Below are 20,628 nucleotides of genomic sequence, written 5' to 3' on the forward strand. Positions count from 1 at the left end.
ATGGTGCCTGTCATGGAAAGTTTCAAGATGGAGTAAATGTCAGTTGCTGGACTCCAATCTTCGCTCAGGAGGTGATTGCTGGGCTTGGTGACTCCACCACAAAAAAGGGGCCCCCCAGAGAACTGCATAAGTCTCTTTAGCACACGCCTATTGTCATTGTTAATCTCCTTTTCCTAAGAGCACGGCTTAAGAACTTACAGACGCAAGAAAGGGAAAAGTAGATAGCGCCACCTGAGTATAGTATTAGTGTAAATGGTTTAATAGCAAATTACATAACACTCACAGAATAGAAGTTAAAGTTAGAAGGTTATTTTATTATCTTAATGCATTCTTTGCATTAAGATAAAAAAACATTTTGAGTGTAGCAGGCTCTCCAGCACTCCCTAATACTTACCTGAGTTCCTTCTCTGTCCAATGATGTCAATGAGTCCCTCGGTCGCCTGGGACTCTCCCTCCTGATTGACTAGGATACAGCCTTGACACCATTGGCTTCCGTGGCTGTCAGTCAAAGTCAGTTAACCAATTAGGAGAGAGAGGGGACGGGGCCAAATGGCAGCTCCGTGTCTGAATAGACACACAAAGCTGCAGCTCGGCTCGGGTACCCCCATAGCAAGCTGCTTGCTGTGGGGGCACTTGACAGGAGGGAGAGGCTAGGAGCAGCAACGACAGACCCGAGAAGAGGAGGATCTGGACTGCTCTGTGCAAAACCAACTGCACAGAGGAGGAAATGATAACATGTTTGTAAAGTCTATTTTTTATTTACCCGATGTCCGCCAGTCACTCGCGATCCTCGGGTGGAGAGGGAGAAAGGCAGGCGGCTAATGTAAACACAGCCGCCTGTCATTCTCCCCTGTGTAAAAGCACAGATCACTCGGTCCTGCTATGTAGGACTGTTGATCTGTGCTGTTACACAAACAGCCACATCCAATGACAGTAAGAATCATGCCCCTAGGGACACACTTAACCCCTCCCTCTCCAATAAAGTTAACCCCTTCCCCCCCCAGTGTCATTTTTACAGTAACAGTGCATATGTATAGCACTGATTACTGTAGTAATGTCACTGGTACCCCCAAAAGTGTCAAAAATGTCAGTCAAGGGTCCGATCTGTCAGCCGCAATGTCGAAGTCCCGCAAAAAAAAAAATCGCAGATCGCCGCCATTACTCGTTAAAAAAAAAAAAACAACAAAAATCTTTCCCTTAGTTAGTAAACGAAACGCAATAACTTTTGCGCAAACCAATCAAAATACGCTTATTATGAATTTTTTTTTACCAAACATATGTAGAAGAATACAAATTGGCCAAAAATGTAAAAAAAAATAGATTTTTACATTTTTTTGGGGGGGGGGGGGAATTTCATATAAAAAAATTTGAAAAATATTGTTATTTTTGCAGAATTGACGCTCTTTTTTTGATTATTATAGAGCAGTGGTTCTTAACCTGGGTTCGATCGAACCCCAGGGGTTCAATGAGTCAGTCTCAGGGGTTCGGCGGGGGAGCAACAGGGCAATATTAAAATATTACCGATTTGTGAGGCCATGGTGACATGGTGGATTAGTTTGCAAGCACCTCTATGCTAAGTCTGCTGAGTTACTGCAGCTTAGCATAGAGGTGCTGTTAGCTGACAAATGGAAATGCATGTCCTTTTCATTTAGCTCAATAAGCATTGTGAATGCCCCCTGGTGTGTGCCCTCCTGATATCCCAACCCACCCCCCCCCCAGTGTGTTCCCTCTTGACACCCCATGGTATGCCCTCCCAACCCCCCGCCCCAGTGTGTGCCCTCCTGGCTCCCCCAGTGTGTGCCCTCCCAACCACTGATGTGTGCCCTCCTGACACCGTGTGTGGCCTCCTGAACACTGTCCTATCCTTTGTCCTGTCAACTCCTGTCCTCTGCCCTATTCTCTGTACATCGTCCTACATCCTTCCCTACAATCAACTGACCTCTGTACACTGCCCTACATCCTACTGACCTCTGTACACTGCCCTACATCCTACTGACCTCTGTACACTGCCCTACAAACTACTGAGCACTGCACACTGCCCTACAGCCTACTCACTACTGTACGCTGCCCTACAGCCTACTGACCTCTGTACGCTGCCCTACAGCCTACTGACCTCTGTACGCTGCCCTACAGCCTACTGACCTCTGTACGCTGCCCTACAGCCTACTGACCTCTGTACGCTGCCCTACAGCCTACTGACCTCTGTACGCTGCCCTACAGCCTACTGACCTCTGTACATTTTTCTTTGTATGATACGTTTAATTCAGTTCTGTAAACACCTTATTTTCTGGCAGTGCCCCTCCCGAGACTAGACTCATAAAATCATATTTTATTTTTGCAATTAAGAAGGGTTCGGTTAATGCGCATATGAAGCTGGTGGGGTTCAGTACCTCCAACAAGGTTAAGAACCACTGTTATAGAGTATGATCAAAAAATCGCACAGGTGATCAAATACCACCAAAAGAAAGATCTGTTTGTGGGAAAAAAAGGACGTCAAATTCGTTTAGGTACAGCATCGCACGACCGCGCAATTGTCCGTTAAAGTCACGCAGTGCCGAATCGCAAAATAGGCCCTGGTCAGGAAGGGGGTAAAATCTTCCGGGGCTTAAGTGGTTAAATAACAATCACTTTAAAAACAGCTTATCTGGTAAATAGTGTGACTCTGGTCTCTCCTGGCGTCTTTCAAACTGCATCCGCAAGCTGCTGGGGTTGAGAGGCGTCTGTAGCATGTGGCCACCAGGAAGTTGATCAGAACCAGAGTAGAACGCACGGAAATGATGTCACAGGAAGCAGGAAGATGGCTGGGAACACTGTACTGAAGGGGCAGGCTACCCGCTCGGAGCATCAGCTCCTTATACTGTGGGGGTTTGTGTGATCCCTGCGCTGTCTGAGGTGATCAGGGATCCCTTGCTGCAGCTCCACTGAGATACTATTTTTATATATCCCCTCCTCTGCAGACACTTCAACTCTGACAACAGTTCATAGAACACATCTCTTCTATACATCTTATATCGCACATACCAATTGAGTATTATATTGTTTTAATTAATTACTGTTTTTAATATGTTCGTTTTAATAAACTTCAGGTTTTAGAATATAATTTATTATGCTGGAATCGAGCTAAGTTTCAACTCACTTCCGGGCCGTTAGCTACTGTCCCGATGTTAAGAAAAGGGTTAATAACCAACTACTCCCACTAATACAATAAGCGGGCGGGCAGATATACTAAAATGGCCGAAGGAGAATTTCCGCCATGAAGCTATACACTAGAACACCAAAGGAAAATGGCGGCCGGCCAACATCCGGTTCTCCACTATAAATACATACGTCACTCCAGCTATAGCCACTCCCTGAGGAAGTCACGTGACCTCGTGACGTAACGCGTAGGAGGAGCCCTATACCCGGAAGTGACGTGACGCCAAGGCACGATCTCCACAGCGGCGTTTGTTTTTTATACATGCTGAATATACTGCACCAAAAATGTAAGTGCAATACTGTATACTCAGAATAAACAGCTTGATATACTACACCATGATAAGTCTTTGTTTCTGAGGCACTATAAACACCGGATAAGGAGGATAGGAATAGGAAAGCGAACCGAACTAACACCAATAAGGAGTCCAACATACCGGTTTCATAAAGGGATCAAGGACCCGCAGCAAGGCAAACAGAGTTTACTGAAAAGGTTGAAAAGATATCAAAGGCATGATTTCCTTGCCTATAAGGTGAGAGGCTAGAGCACATAAAGGTGACACACAGGTGAAGGAGAACACAGTCACTTTTCTTAACCCTTGAAGCACAGCCACTAAGAAGATATACTATTCACTAGTTTTATTATTTATATGGACTATTAATTATTTATTTCATAGACTGCTAATAAATTGCTCACAGATCGTTTTTTCAACACCTGTTTATTATAAATAAGCATGCAGCACTTTATTTGAGCACATATATTTTATTCACTGTCTACAACTGGATTGAAGATTGTTATTGGATGTGATTTCATCTTATATATTTTTTTATATATTTTTATATTTGAGATAAGCACAAATAGGAAGTATTCCAATATTTATTGATTGATATACACATTTCTGGGACTTAAGGCCCGTACACACGTACCGATCGTCGGCATACAAACGTCGGTGGACGAAGGATCTGCCGATTGTACGCGTGTTAGTATGGTGCCTCCGACAGATGTCTGCGCACAATCCGCGGACAAAAGTCTTTCTTGCAAACATGAAAATTTTTGTATGCCGACACCAGAACGGACGATTGTTCGCCTGTCAGTACACAATTCGGCCGACAGACCGCAGATTTGCAAGACTGGGCATGCTCAGAAAATAGAAAACACAGGGAAAGTTAACCATTACATGACATCACTTCTGCAGTCGGCGGACAAAATTCTTGTGCTGTCCTTGTGCTGTCTTTGCACTTTTCAGCAGACACCGACATCCCGGGGAGAAAAGAGGAACATTTGTATGCCGACCATCGGTACGTGTGTACGGGGCTTAACGCCACGCATTTGCACTTTCATCTGTATTTATCTATTGAGCTATACACACATTTCTGTGATCTACACTATGCACCTGCACTTTCATCTTTATTTATATTCATTTAACACTTTTAGATACACCCACTAATATTATATAGAGATATAAGGGTTATCCCTTGAAGCGCACCACTACCCCCATATTTTTAGCTACTTATACTGGCCTAGGGTTGAATGTCAAACCTCTTGCCCTCCCTTTGTCCTTAATGGACAACATGTGAGGATTTCTTCAAAAGAACAAAACTTGGATTAAGTTTATGTTGAAGAAAATCTGTGTTCAATCCATATATCTAATCATACAATGAAAAAGCTCTGATTCCCTGGGATGTGATTGGATGTTTTATGTGAACGCAAGGTCACCTGACCTCACCTTTCTGTAAGGCCCTGTTCACACCTGAGCAGTCCCAAAATGCCCAACAAGCAAAATCCCATTCATTTCAATTGCCCCTGTTCACATATGAGCGTTTTGTCACCTGAAGCAAAACGCCGGAAGTACAAAAAAGTACTTGAGCTTATTTTTGGCAGATTACAAGCGTTTTTGGTCAGATGTCAATGCCTGCCTCCAAACTCCTGCAAAAAACGCCCAAAAAATTGACTGAAAAATGCCAAAGAAAAAAAAGAAAACACGCCTGAAAATGATACGCTCAGTGTGAATGGAGCCCTTTGAATAAATTGGATTTTTTTCACATTCAGGTGGTGCTCTACAGATGACGGGATCTTCTACATATACAGCCAGAGTTGGATCCATTGCCCGCATTCCCTGCACCTTCATGGCAGATACATTACCTGTAGATCCCAGAAATGTTAAAGTGTTTTGATATTTAGAAGGAAAGTATATCATAGGTGATGATAATACTGGAACTGATTCCAGATATTCATTGGATAAAGAGCGAGCATTAAATGGAATTGCTGATCTGACCATATCTAATACATTTCTATCAGACGGTGGAATCTACACATGTTCAGTGACCACTAGACCTTTACGAACAGAGAAAGAGATCAAAGTGGAAATTTCAAGTAAAGAATATAATTTTCTTTTCATTTCAGGAAACGTTCAACTCAGCTTCTTACTTAAAAAATGAATAATTACTTTCAACAGCTTGATTTTCTCAACATTGGCAGTAGGTTCAAATTATTCTATATTTAACCTCATAGTTACAGATCTGGCATTTAATGCATGACCTACTTATTATGTCAGTGAAACCTTAAAAAAAAAAACCTGTATATTAATAGTTGGAAAATATACCTAACTTACCCCCCTCCCCCTCCTCCCCCCCCCTCCCATTTCCAGCCACGGTGTCTATGGGGGGAATCCGTTACATTTCTGTTTTTATACTATCCCAGAAGAACTCTCTCAGGTATTTTGTTTGTTTCTGCAGAATCCCGTCTGATTTCTCCTTTCCTTCTTTAACCCTGTAAAGACAGAATACGATTGGCTGCTGTGGAGAATTTAAACGGTCTGAGAGTCTGTTCTACTCAGGGCATTTTGATATATCAGGCCCATCATAACTTGCTTTCACTATCAGTTAGCTAGCTTAAAGTATATTTTAAAGGCTATGTATGTAAACAGAAAAAAAAAGAAAAAAAAGAAAGGAAGAAAAAAGAGAAATATTTCTGCGCTAAAAAATGAGCAAAATAAGTGACAGTGAATAAAAAAAGCAGCTGGCACAAAATCAACTAACAGTGATCCATAAACACAATATTTCCAAAAAGTGCAGCGCTAAGCATAAATGAAAAAAATCAATATTTTGGTGACACAGTGGAAAAACCACAAAGACGTAAAAAGGGTAGTGTCCAAAGCAATGGTTACAGTCCCAGAAATTAGTGCAAATAAGATAAAATAAATCCACATGCAGGATGTTGACAAAAAACTTCTTCCGGTGACACCAGGGAAAAGTCTGAGATGGGGACACCTCTGTGCACAAGTAAGGCAAGCAGCTTACCAAAACTCCGTGGCTACTCAACATCCATTGGCCGACGTACACAACTTCCGCTTTCGCGTTTAACAACCATAGGCGGACATAGTTGTCACTCATCTTCGATGTGGGGGTACAAAGGCGTGTGTCTTATGTCTGGAGTCACGCCCAGACGACGTCTTTTGATGACGAAACGTTGGCGACTCCAGACGTAACGTCTACACGCCCCCTTACAGAGCCGGCTGTTTCATCGTTCTACGCTGCTTTTGGATACCCGCGGTACGCCGCGATTTGATCCATGAACACCCTATTGTTTTATGCCTGTTATATGCCTTCATACTGTGAGTAGATCTTTTAAATACATTTTGCCTTTATACATTACGGGATTACGCTATGGGCTTCTATTTCTTTTTGTATATTCATGTATACATGACGGAGTAACTAAGGAGTGCCTGAACTTGACATCCACTGACCACATTGGTATAACAACTTGCTGGGAAAGGCTATGTATACATTTAAAAAAAAAAAAAAAACGCACATAACTCATATTTTTTCAGAAATTCAATCCATTTATTAATTTTACAGAAATTTTGTTTTCACATAAACCTGAGGCATTGCACCCACGATCAGTGGATTATGGGTGCAATGCCAGGCTCCTGCAGACTTGTTCTCCAGTTCCCTGCTCATACTGAGTTACTGAACTGGAGGAAGTGTCAATGGACTATGGGTATGGCGATCAACGCTTTTGTATTCCATTGAGAACTACAAGTATGTCTGAAGCGGTGACAGATAGGACTTGTAGTTCATTCATTCACAGATCTCTGTGAATGAATGATGTGGCCATTTTCAAACTTTTCAGCAGCTATGGGGGAGAAGAACCCCAGCAAGCTGTCACGGGGGAGTAGTTTGTTGGTGGGAGGGGGAAGGGGGGGCATTTGCACCATGTTCACATTTTACACCCCTTATGGCGAAAAAGAGGGAGTAAGCCAAACTTTTTTTTTTATTCTAGTTTTGACCAGAGTATGCAATGGTTTAGGTGTACTTTTAATAAACAGAGAAAAGCCGTGATCCTCAGGATAACGACTGATCTCTGGTGTGTACCGGTTTAGGAAGCTGAGATGAAGAGCAGAGAACATGTTCTTCGCTTCTCATCACAGTACATGACCGTTCTGTCACAAACGGCCAGATTAGAAAAGTGAGATCTAAAGATCTCACAGCCGTTATTCTGAAATATCTCCATTCCAGATTCTCCAGCTCAGAGGTAGAGAATCAGGGGGGAGAAGCTGTGTGATTAGAGGAAGAAGACTTCTTTCTTCCTATATATCAGCACCAGTGGGTTCAAAATTAATATTAAAAAATATATATATATATATATATATATATATATATATATATGTATGTATATATTGTATGTATGTATATATTGTATGTGTGTATGTATGTATGTGTATATATATATATATATATATATATATATATATATATATATACACACACACATATATACATATACACACACACACACACACACACACACACACATATATATATATATATATATATATATGCATGCATACATACCAGTACATACAGTATATATATATATATATATATATATATATATATATATATATATATACATATATACACACATCAGTACATACAGTATATATATACATATATACACACATCAGTACATACAGTATATATATATATATATATATATATATATATATATACACACATCAGTACATACAATATATATATATATATATATTTCCTGGCCAGCCCCACGTCAGCACACCTGGGTTTGCTCCTCCTGCGAACCCTCAGGACCACCCTTATCCTAGCTTATAAAAGAGGGCTCTCCCATTCCCTCTTGTTCTCCTTTTTTTGGTCTCCAGGCCACCTGAAGCAAGCTACAAGTGAGAATGGATCCCCCCCTGCCGAACCTTCCCACCCAGGTTTAGCCTCTCCTGGGATTGGTAGGTCCAGACTGATAGAGGTAAATCCTCTTAAAACCCTGGACGCCCTGAGTGCCGGGGCCGCGGGCATGAATGGCTTAAAGAGCCTAAGAGTATGGTGGAGAGGCTGTGGAGTGCTCAGCTCGTTTCCCCTCACCTGTTTGCAGCTATTAGGGATGCACCGGCCGCTCTCCCTGGCTTATATATTCACTGGCAGTGATATCACAGGAGGTGGAGCTGTGGGCGGTGGGTGTAGCCTAGCAACCGCCCTGCATAAGAGGGGAAGCCGCAATGGCAGCGATGCAGAGAGCCATTTCATTTTCTGTCCATGTGCAGGTCAGTGCAGAGAGATAACTAGGTTCTGTATGGCTGTGTTTACTTCCTATGACTTACACTCTCTCTCCCTCCCTCTCCTATCCTCGTTTGACTTGTAGTAGCTCTCTGCTGCCACCCAGTGGTTCCCAGACTTGACAGTTTCTTCCTTTCAAGCTCGTCTATTCTCTGCTGCCACCTGCTGGTGCTGTCTTTTCTATACAGGTAAGCAGTATCTTTTTACGAAAAAAAAAAAAAAAAAGAGATGGAGCTAGAAAAAAGTGTCTTTTTATTTTTCTTATCTCTGTGTATTTAACATATTTCATCTATATGTTATTAAGTTAGAGAAAGTTAGGGTGAGGGGAAACGGAGGAAATAAGCTTATCTTACGTTCCTCTTTTTTAGCATGAGCTCGCCACAGGCACAGAGGGCACGAAGATCGTCGGAAAGGTAGGAGGGGGCTACAAGGGACTAGACGGTGAAAAGAGTGCATACACCATATTTAAAGGGTGTTTGTCTTTTAGGAGCAAGAGCCCTAAAAAGAAGCATTCGCATAAGGAAAAGACCCGCCAACGATCTGGTTCACCTCCACCTGAACCACGCTCTAGCCAGGCGCCTCAATCTCTGAGCAGGTCGCACGCTAGTAAGTCTCCAGACATGGAGCCAAGGAGGTCCAAAGGTCGACCCGCAGAGGGCTTATGTTGGGCCTGTACGGCTCCTACCGCTCCCGGAAAACTCCTGTGTGCCGAGTGCATTAAAGATGTGGCCACAGACAAGGAGGCAGAGGCAAACAAGATTAAAGAATATATCCACGAAGCCGTGGCAGATAGCATACACCTGGTGGCTAGTACAAGTACGCCTAGAAGCAGGCCTAAAACAGGGAGTAACCCAGAGTACAGAAAGGGGTCACCGCCAGTGCTGGAAATTTCTTCAGGAACCTCTTCGGAATCAGAGGATCTAGAGGAACATATGTTCGATTTTCAGTTCATAGAACCATATGTCACAGCGGTAAAGGAAGCCATAGAATGGGAGCAAGACTCCCAGCCACCAGAAAAAGTAAGGAGATATTTCCCGACCCTGAAGAAGCAGGGAGCGGCTTTTCCTTTCATGACAGAAATACGAGAATTGTTGGAAGAAGAATGGGGGAAACCAGAGAAGAAAACGAATACCCAGAATCGTTTTTCTAAGTTATATCCTTTTAAGACCGTGGATGCCGAGTTTTGGGAATCTAAGCCGGGGGTAGACGCAGCCCTACAGCGTTTGGCAAGGCAGATGTCTCTTCCTTTAGAAGACTCCGCAAACCTTCAGGGACCCAATGGATCGACGGGCGGATGCTGATCTTAAAAAGATCTACTCAGTTGCTGGTATGGCCTGCCGCCCGAGTATAGCATTGGCCTCCATCTCGAGAGCCGTTAAGGTATGGGTCACGAACGTGGAGACCGTACTTAACTCAGGAGTAGAGAGAGCCAGGATTGTTACAGCTTTGGAAGAATTAAATCTGACAGCAGCCTTCCTGGCGGAGGCCTCCATAGACCTCGTAAAGCTGTTAGGGAGGATTATGGTGCTGTCAGAATTAATAATAATTAATAATATCTCGCTGTGCCTCCATTATGTTAGAATGTTGATACTGCTCTGACTATAACAGTATCTATTTATGGTTAATAATAAGCAAAGATCTGTGTGAAAGGAGAATCTCAACTTATTCCATAAATCTATATGTAGCGAATTCTTTTTATTGAATAATTTCTTTTTAAAAGCATATACCAATCTTAGTGAAAACAGTCTACAGTATGGAATATATAAAAGAATATTTATTCACGAGACATGTAATCACGATAAATGATCAAACTTGAGATGACACCAAAAAAAATATAACTTCACAAAAATACAAACTTCAAACAATAAATGCAATGTGATTGGTAGCTCAATAATGAAAGTGAAACTGAAACAAAGTTAAAGTGAAACGAAAGCAAGATTACCATTTCCCCAGATGCAGTAAAAACCATATTTAAGTATACTATACAATCAGACCACAATTGTCTGCGCAATGCAAAACCTGATAATCACCTCACTGCAGATGAAGTGAGAATAGGCTATGCAAAACGTGAAACTAATACGCCAATATGCGCTTAATCTGATATTAATAAAATGTATAAAAAGCAAAAATCATCTCTTTAGAGAAAAATCTACATATGGTTTATAGGGCTGGGATTGTACTCTCGTTACCCTTTAAATATGAAATGTAAAACATTTAAGGAAGTACATAAACAATATTGAATAATAATCAAATACTTAGCAAGGCATAATTACCATATTTAAAATGGTGGCTAGCTTATAGAATAGTAGTTACCAGGTTCCTTAAGATGGCTGCATTTCCAAGATGGTGGCCAATTAGGGAGGAGTTTCGTTTGGCATCCCTCAAAGGTTCAGATACATGGTGGTACGAAATGGCTGTGTAGATGAGCTTGTGCATGGCTGTAATAGTGTGTATGTTGTATGTGTGATGTATATTGGGCAAGATGTGATGTGTCATGTGTCTCTCTCATCTGGGCTTTTATAGGGTATAGAACAAAGGATTATTAAAATTACCATAAGTTAAACCCAGAGGGAGTGAAATTATCCCCATTGGCTAGAACATCTTAACCATTAACTGGTGATGTAATAGGGTGACACCTCTTGGTTGGCCAGTATATTAAAATTAAATAAGATTTCTCCATTTAAGGCTATTATAAAACAACATAATAATGTATCCATGCTTCCATCTACTAAATGTCCATTTAATCCACCAGGTATCTGAATAAAGAATTAATCTTGGTAACACTATTCCAATATTTAATATATCTTATTTAGATATATTGGATTTTACTTTTTAACCCAAGACTTCAATTACCGTAGTCAGCAAAATGGCAGTATTGCATTGCACTTTAGTTTCAGTTTGTAGCAATATTTGCCTACAAATAAACTTCGAACCTTTATATTTACCAATAGCTTACACCCCAGACTTTCTAGAGTCTAGCAAGGTCAGAAAAGTTTATGATGCTTTCTACGACTACAATTTACAAATGTTTACTGAAGCCTGTTTTTGACATACAGAGATGATCAGTAGGGTTAGAAGTTAGGTTAATCAGTAAGGTTAGAAGTTAGCAAAATATGAAACATTATAATGTATAACAATTTTCTACATATCTAAGTATGCTAGTTCTATATATATTTCAGTGTTAATATTACTTTACATATATGATTATAACATATCTGTAAATTTTCGTTTTACATAAGTCTAAGCATAGAAAATACTTAACTAAGGATTTTAGTAAATGCTGACTAATTTTATGATCCCACACAAACAGGATTACCTTGGTATATTGTCTTAGACCTTATCTTAAAGAAAGTCAACAGACTATTTATTTATACAGCCTGTCTGGGATAAACCTGTTGAATAGCCACTTTTCCTACATAGGCACTTTTTGTTAAAGGAAATTTTAACCATTTAGAAACCTGACAAAAAAATGGATGCTACTGCTTCATTTCTATGTAGATCAAAATATGACATTTCATTTCTATTTGTTAAATTAACTTCCCCAAATAACCCTGACAGTGCACTCGGTGACAGCAAAGAGAGCCCTCTGGCTGCGGCACTGGGCGGCTGACAGTGCATCAAAACAGGCACTTTGCAATATTCCGTTTAACGGTAAGATACTTTTTGGAAAGACCTTAGAGGAAGCAATTAAGCGTGTAACGGTGTAAGGTTCTGGCACTCTCAGTGCCTCCTATCACATTATTTCCGGGTGATTTCCATCTACCTAGATAGAAGAAACACATATAGGTGTGTTTCCCTTTAAGACTGATGCTGTCATCACTCAGCGCCGGACTAGATGGCTATTTAAATCGCCGGTTCTCACTCACATGTGTTCGTTCAAACACCCTTACCTGGATGCTAACTTGGCTTGAAGCTTTCGTGCTTGCAAGCATACCTCGCTGACGGAACCTCGCTGCGCTGATCCCTGTATCCCGCTTCCGGATCATCCGCTCCTCCTGAACCAACCTTCGGCTGTATTGCTATTAGTGCTAAGTACCCCGCAGGGGAACCCTCTATAAACTTATACTAAGCTTACACTATCTAGCTCTGCATAGTAAAGACTATTTATCACATCTGCATATCTAGATTGCTAGCTCTTAAGACTACTGCTACTTATTCCTGCACTGGGTTGATCTCTCTTGTATGTCCACCTGCTACTCTGTCATCTGCTACCATACATGATTGCTAAACCTACCTGCATCCATCTGCTACTGTCTTACCTTCAAGTGTCTGTCACCTACCACCTCCACTCAACCTGTCTCTTAAATCTTCATCACTGTGTTACTACATACATAAAGCCACTCTAGGAACCAGCTTGTTGAGTGTGTGTATTTACTAGCTGAATTAAGACCTTCCACACATGATGAGTCATTGAGGTTGGGAATGGTATCTCAGCATCTCTCTTACATGACTACTGAAGTGGAATATTTCTACAGCTGAAAATCCACACCATACATGAAACGCAGGAGCGTTACAAACGGGAGGTAAGACGGGACTCTTACCACAGAGAGCAAAGAAGAGACAACCATCCTTCCGTCCTGCACAGACCGTTTTCAGAAGAGCGCGTGAGGCAAGATCATATAGGCCTGGTCGAGAATATGCAAGGGGCCAATGGAGAGGAACGCAGAGCTCCTTTTTGAGGGGTGTAAAGTTACGAGCAGCGCAAACGGCGAAGAAGGCCGAGAAGTCTTTTTGACGGTGCATCCGTCCGACCCCTCCAGGTGGGGGCCAGGCTGACAGCCTTTTGGAGGGTATGGACGGACGAAGTCAAGGACCAATGGGTCCAAAGTACGATAAAGACGGGCTACAAGATAGTCTTTCGGCAAAAACCACTGAACATATTTGTCCAGACAAGATGGCCACAGGACCGAAAGAAGCAAGAATTTTTAATAGGATACGTAGAAGAATTGTGTCAGAAACAGGCAATCATACCAGTACCGCCACAACAGCAGGGAAGAGGCGTTTATTCCCCAATATTCTTGGTTCCCAAGGCATCGGGAGACCTCAGGCCAGTCCTGGACCTGAGATCGCTAAACCTATTCATCGAACCCCAGGGATTCAGGATGGAGTCCATATATACGAATATAACAGTGATACAGCCAGACGATTGGATGATATCAATCGATCTCGCAGATGCATATCTGCACATTCCAATCAACAAACGCCACCAGAGGTATCTGAGGTTCACTTTGGGAGAAGACCATTATCAATTCAGATGCTTGCCTCTCGGAATCAGCACGGCTCCCAGAGTCTTCTCCAAGGTTCTAAGGTTCTGTTAGCCACCATTGCAAACATTCGTCTAAAAGGGATAAGGATCTACCATTACTTGGACGACATTATGGTGGTAGCCCAATCAATTACAGAATTAACGCGACATCGCGATCAAGTATTACAGATTCTCGCCAATTTTGGTTGGCTGGTGAATGCTCAAAATAGTCAATTAATACCATCTCGAAGAATGGAGTACCTGGGCCTAATATTCGATACACAAAAGGGAAGGATCTTCTTACCCAATCGCAAGGTGGCCGAACTGATGGCTTGTATCGACAGCATAATGAGTGCTCCTGCACTATCAGCAAGAGACTGCATGACACTTCTAGGAATGTTTACGGCAGCGACCCCCGCAGTACCTTGGGCAAGATTCCATGCAAGAGCTTTTCATACGTCATTCCTTTGTCAGTGGGATGGCGCATCCTTAGATCAGAGGATCAGGTTGCCAACTCGAATCCGCCAGAACCTAGTATGGTGGAGTTCACCGGAAAGCCTGTCGCGAGGCATGCCCCTCAGCCCAGGGGAGTGGATAACCATAACTTCGGATGCCAGTCTCCGGGGCTGGGGGGCCCACTGCCTCGGCAGGCAGATTTAGGGCAGATGGCAAACAATCGAGACAAGACACTCAAATCTCCTGGAGTTGCAAGCAGCCTTCCTAGTCCTGCGTGCTTTCGAAGACTTGATTCAAGGAGCCCAAGTCCAACTAAGGTTGGACAATCAAACGGCAGTCTCCTACATAGCCCGACAAGGAGGAACCAGAAGCCTCTCTTTACTGCAATTGACAACCAGGATTTTTGTCTGGGCCGAGACACGCCTGCAGGCCCTGACAGCGATCTACATTCCAGGCAGACAGAACATCCTTGCAGATCAGCTGAGTCGGAATTTCCCCACCAGCAGCGAGTGGGCGGTCAACAGATGCTACCTGGAACCAATTTTCTCCGAATGGGGAACACCCTTCGTGGATCTAATGGCAACATCAGAGAATGCACAGCTGCCAAAATTTGTTACAAGGTTCAAGAACCACAAAGCGATAGCACAAGATGCATTCTCAATTCCATGGACGTTTCCACTAGTATACATCTTCCCTCCATTTCCACTCATTTTGAAGACATTATTGAAAATCGCAAAAGAGGGGACACATGCCATCCTCATACTACCCTTCTGGCCTCGAAGACCCTGGTTTCCATTGCTATTACAGATGGCGGCAGCCCCGCCAATAGCTCTGCCCCTGAAGAAAGACCTATTGAAACAGGGACAGTGGACACATCAGAATCCAGGGAGGCTGCAACTAGCGGCTTGGCTCTTGAATCGGCCAGATTGCGGTCGCAGGGACTCTCAGAGGAAGTAATCACCACATTATTGAGGGCAAGGAAGACATCTATAAATTCTACATATACAAGAGTGTGGGAGAAATTTGTAACCTTTGCTACAGAACAGGGCTTTTCCCCGTCCATGCCAGAGATCAAGAATGTACTAAACTTCTTGCAAACAGCCCTAGAAGTGGGCTTGGCCTACAATACAATCAAAGTACAAGTGTCTGCATTATCAGCCTTCACAGGTCACAGGTGGGCGGAAGAACCCCTAATAAGACAATTCCTCAAAGCGACAATGAGAATACGGCCTCCGAGAAAGAACCTTTTCCCAACTTGGGACTTGGGCATAGTGCTAAAAGCCCTGCTCCAACCTCCGTTCGTCCCCACCGAGACATGCCCCTTGTGGTTCTTAAGATCAAAGATAGCCTTTCTTACAGCTATCACATCAGCCAGAAGGGTTTCTGAACTAGCAGCCTTTTCTTGCAGACAGCCATTTTGTCTCGTTCTGGCAGACAAAGTTATCCTGCGGCCCTCACCAGCCTTAATATCTAAGGTAGTCTCGGAGTTCCACTTAAATTGGGAATCGATCCTACCAAGTTTCACACAACCACCAGAACAGACAGATGAGCTAGACCTAAGGCCACTAGATATGGTCAGCTTATTTGCAACATACCTACAATGCACCCAGCAAATACGTCAGATGGCTTTTTTATTCTGCCAGCAGGTCCTAGAAGAGGGGAAGCTGCATCAGCAAGACTCATATCGACTTGGATTACCAGGACAATTAACCTGGCATACAAGCAACAGGGCCTACCTCCTCCACAAATATTACGTGCGCACTCAACTAGAGGTGTGGCGACCTCATGGGCAGCACTCGCCAAAGTGTCGGTGGAGGAAATATGCAAGACAGCCAGCTGGAGCTCCTGCAGGACCTTCGCCAGACACTATAACTTGGACGTGATGTCAACCAATACAACAAGATTTGGAACGGCAGTAGTGACAGCACCTTTACAGACAAAATAAAGTCTATTCATAGAGCATTAAAACGGACTGTTCTTTATGTAATTATCCCACCCTACATAGCTAGGTAAATCCCAGGTGTGCTGACGTGGGGCTGGCAAGGAAAATGGAAAATTGTTACCAATACTTACCGTAATTTTCCTTTCCTGGCCAGTCCTCACGTCAGCACAACCTTGGAACCCTCCCTAAGTGGCCTGTCGCCACTAAATACAGAACAAGAGGGAATGGGAGGGCCCTCTCTTATAAGCTAGGATAAGGGTGGTCCTGAGGGTTCCTGAGGGTTCGCAGGAGGAGCAAACCCAGGTGTGCTGACGTGAGGACTGGCCAGGAAAGGAAAATTACAGTAAGTATTGGTAACAATTTTCCATTATATTGTAAATACTGGTATATATATATATATATATATATATATATATATATATATATATATACTGTATGTACTGGTATGTATGTGTGTGTGTGTATATATATATATATATATATATATATATATATATATATATATACTGTATATGTGTGTGTATATATATGTGTGTGTGTGTGTGTATATGTATATATACTGTATATGTGTGTGTGTATATGTATATATACTGTATATGTGTGTGTATAGATAGATATTCAGTTAGTTTTCATGCGTCATTACGAGATATTTTAAACTTTGGTTTCACTTTTTAAACTTAGCGGCACTGTATTCTCACAATATCTCGTGCGATTACAGGCAGTCTACCACATTTTACACAGATCTCGGTCGTTTTCAGAGGAAAAACTTCTCCTCTGATCACCCTGTGAGAAGTGAAGTTATCCGCCTTCTAAACTGGGTGCCAGAGGAGATCATTTTTCTCTGAGAACTGCCGAGAAATGAACTGAGAGAAAACTTCTCAGTTTATTAAATGTACACCTTAAACCCTTTCAGCTTGTTTTTCCTATTTGGGAGATATAGGCAAAAAAAGGGGGTTCCCCTGGGGGTGGGATTTTTTAGGCACAGTAGTAAATCGTAAACCATATATATATAAAATATTAATTTATTAGATAAATAGAAAATATGAATACAAAAATCACAACAATAATGGATTATTAAAAACAATTTATGCAAGCAAATGTGTAATGGCGAGAACAAAACCCCAATTGACAAAACCAGATGTTCCGACGCGTTTCGAGGTACTGTAAGACCCCTTCGTCAGGGAAGATACTGGCGTCACTGTCTGTAAGTGTAGAAAGAGACATATGTAATGTATAACATATAAATAAAGAACAGAAAAAACATTTATATATAGAAAAATGTTTTAGAGAATTTTTTCTGTATACACAAAAATTAATGCACTTACATAGGTTCGTTTTCACTAAAGCACCGAGCTTGCAAGTTAAAAACAGGAAAAATGAGCTACGTCCACAGCCTTGTCATGTGTCAGATGATAAGATTTTGCTTCTCTTTGTTTGTGTGTGTCACAAGGAAGTAGAGGGGAAAGGTAAATAGCCCCTAATGCCTCTTAGAGCAGGGCAACTGAAGTCCAGTTGTAGCTGAATGGGAAAGGGCCAACATGGGTCTCCAACGAGCTGCAAAGAGCAAAAAATAAATGGAAAAAAAAAAAAAAAAATGAACGATATAAATACATCATCAAAAATTTTTTTTGAAAAATATCAAATAGAAATTATGAAGGGAGGGAAAAATGATTTCCCAATATAATGTTTCCCTGAAATAGAGAGAATAAAAAAGAAAGGAAATCAAAACTTTCTATTTTGTTACCTTGTAATGGTTAGTGGGACCAGCAAGCTGCATAGACAACCTTCTCCCAGAGGTGGATCGCACAAATGAACCGTCCTGGGGTCTGGTTATAAAGTGCCATATGCAGCTGATCCCAATTAGAAAGATCATAGTGAAATCCTTGGGGAACCATAGAGAAGCCCTGCCGTCAGCTAAGGGCTTCCTGGGCGGTGCCTGCCTGATCATGTCCACAGGAGCTCCGCGCAACCGGAAGTGCGACAGAGGTACCGGAAGTGGTCACGATCGGCAGAGCGACGCCCACCGACACGGATGTAATGTCAGAACAGCGCACCGGATGTGCGAGTGCTGACATGTCAGGGATACGGCTGGCAACGAAAGGCTGTCAGCAGAGTGGACTGGGTTGTATGCCTGAATGTGGGGGTTGTCATGGTGACATCCCCGCTTTCCGTGCCGGGTTGCGATGCAAAAAGAGGCAAAGAGAAAGGCATAAAAGTGTATTGAATTAAATGTGATAAGTGAATAAACACCTATAACAATTTATTTAGAAACAAAGAAAAGACAACAAAGGTAGAAAGCTGGAATTTAGAGTGGATAAAACCACTTAAATGTAAATTAGGATGTACAGAATTTATGAACCAAAAAGTATATGCTGACACATGGGTTAGTGGGGGCGGAGCCATTTGCCTGTTTTTTTACATAGATACTGAACATTGTTACACATAAAGGGCAAAAAGTAGTAACATTGTAGGAAAGCTGTAGAGCATAGGCATACAATAAAGAATAACAGGTTGTAAGAGAGCTTTATGAAACAAATTAAATATTAATTGCTGTACATAACAGTCGATGATAGGGACAATATGTTTGTATTAAAAATAAAAAATAAAAATAAAAATGAAAAGGAAATATAGGACAAAAGTAGATGCATACATCATTTATTTTTCAATGCCACCTGAGCTGAATCCCTCCAAGAAAGGTTTGAAGGAAATAGCTTCGTTTAGCCCGGGAGGTTCAGTTGCCTTCAAGGAATATATCCATCGGAGCTCCAGCTGCAGGAGATGCTTGTTCCAATCTCCGCCTCTGGAGCTCGGATGGACACGGTCCAAAATCAGGAACTTGACCTTAGGGAATTTGCCCGAGTGTACAAGAGTAACGTGGCGTCCCAGCGGTAAATCGGGGTCACATGTTTGCATGCTCCTGACATGCTGATAGATACGCCTCCAGACCACTAATTTCGTTTTCCCCACATAGAAACAATTGCAGCTGCAGATCAGGAGATAAACTACTCCTATGGTACGGCAGTTTGCAAAGTGTTTCGCTTTGAATTTCATGCCATTGGGAAGGGTAATGTTTCTCTGTACATACATATATCTGCAGTAGTGACAGGCACCGCACATGTATGTGCCCTTGTATTTACAGGGATCGAAGTCTGATGGTTGTTTAAACTCACTAGAGACAAGTTTGTCCCTAAGTGCTGGAGCTTTTCTATAGGTGAACTGAGGCGCCTGAGGTACGTGTGGGCCGAGTACAGGGTCTAAAGCCAAAAGATGCCAATATTTTTGGACTATGTTACGCAGATCCTGATGCTGCTGGGAATACCCAGTGATTATTCTAAGAATATCATTGTCTTTACGTTTTTTGGGTACTAACAGAGTGTCTCTGTCTGCAAGCAGAGCTTTTTTGTATGCTCTCTTAAGGAGTTTGTGTGAATAACCTCTGAGTAGCAGGCGACTGCGTAAACCATCAGCTGCTATCTTGAATGAACTGAGGTCCGAGCAGTTGCGTCGAAGACGCAGATACTGACCGATGGGAATGGATCATATGAGAGGCTCAGGATGAAAACTCGTAGCGTGGAGGATGGTGTTACCCGCAGTGGGCTTACGAAAGAGACCACTGCGGAGAACACCATCCTCCCCCCTGGACACCTCCACATCAAGAAAGGTGAGTTTGAACAAATCTATGGTCGAAGTAAAAGAAAGATTGAAATTGTTTCTGCCGAGTCTCTCGATACACCTATCTAAGAGGTCGCGAGGGCCGTCCTAGATTAAAAAAATATCGTCTATATACCGGATCCATGTCCGGATGCAATCGGTATATATCGAAAGGGACTCATCAGAAAGAAAAGATTTTTCCCACTCCCCCAGGTACAGATTGGCGTAGGATGGGGCACAGCAAGTCCCCATCGCTACGCCCTGCACCTGGAGGTAGTGGGAATTTTCAAATGTGAATACATTATGTGTGAGTATAAACTCGAGAAGAGTCAATATAAACTCACCATAAGGGTCCAGGTTGTCTTGGCCTATGATAGTGTGACGGACAGCTGCAATTCCTTTATGGTGGGGAATTGAGCTATAGAGTGCTTCTACGTCAATGGCTACCAATAGGCTGTCCTGAGGGACTATGATGTCACTGATTCTTTCCAAGAAGTGAAGGGTATCCCTTGTGTATGAAGGCAATTGTGCCACAAAGGGTTTGAGAAAAGCATCG

The 20,628-nt window shown here is 42.4% G+C and overlaps 1 protein-coding gene and 1 pseudogene across 2 annotated transcripts in view; both read left to right on the plus strand.

The window, feature by feature from the left end:
• LOC309558542 (uncharacterized protein) overlaps positions 1-20,628 on the plus strand; it is a gene marked incomplete at its 3' end in the record, with an annotated part of 81,369 nt that overhangs the window by 21,422 nt on the left and 39,319 nt on the right. The gene's annotated exons all lie outside the window — the stretch shown is intronic.
• Positions 8,721-13,457, plus strand: LOC309557668 (annotated as a pseudogene). The gene is made up of 3 exons: positions 8,721-8,765; positions 9,147-10,278; positions 13,284-13,457. The product of its transcript is annotated as an uncharacterized misc_RNA (transcript).

This window comes from Pelophylax lessonae (assembly GCF_965119305.1).
Source record: "Pelophylax lessonae genome assembly, chromosome: 6".
Lineage (NCBI taxonomy): Eukaryota > Metazoa > Chordata > Amphibia > Anura > Ranidae > Pelophylax > Pelophylax lessonae.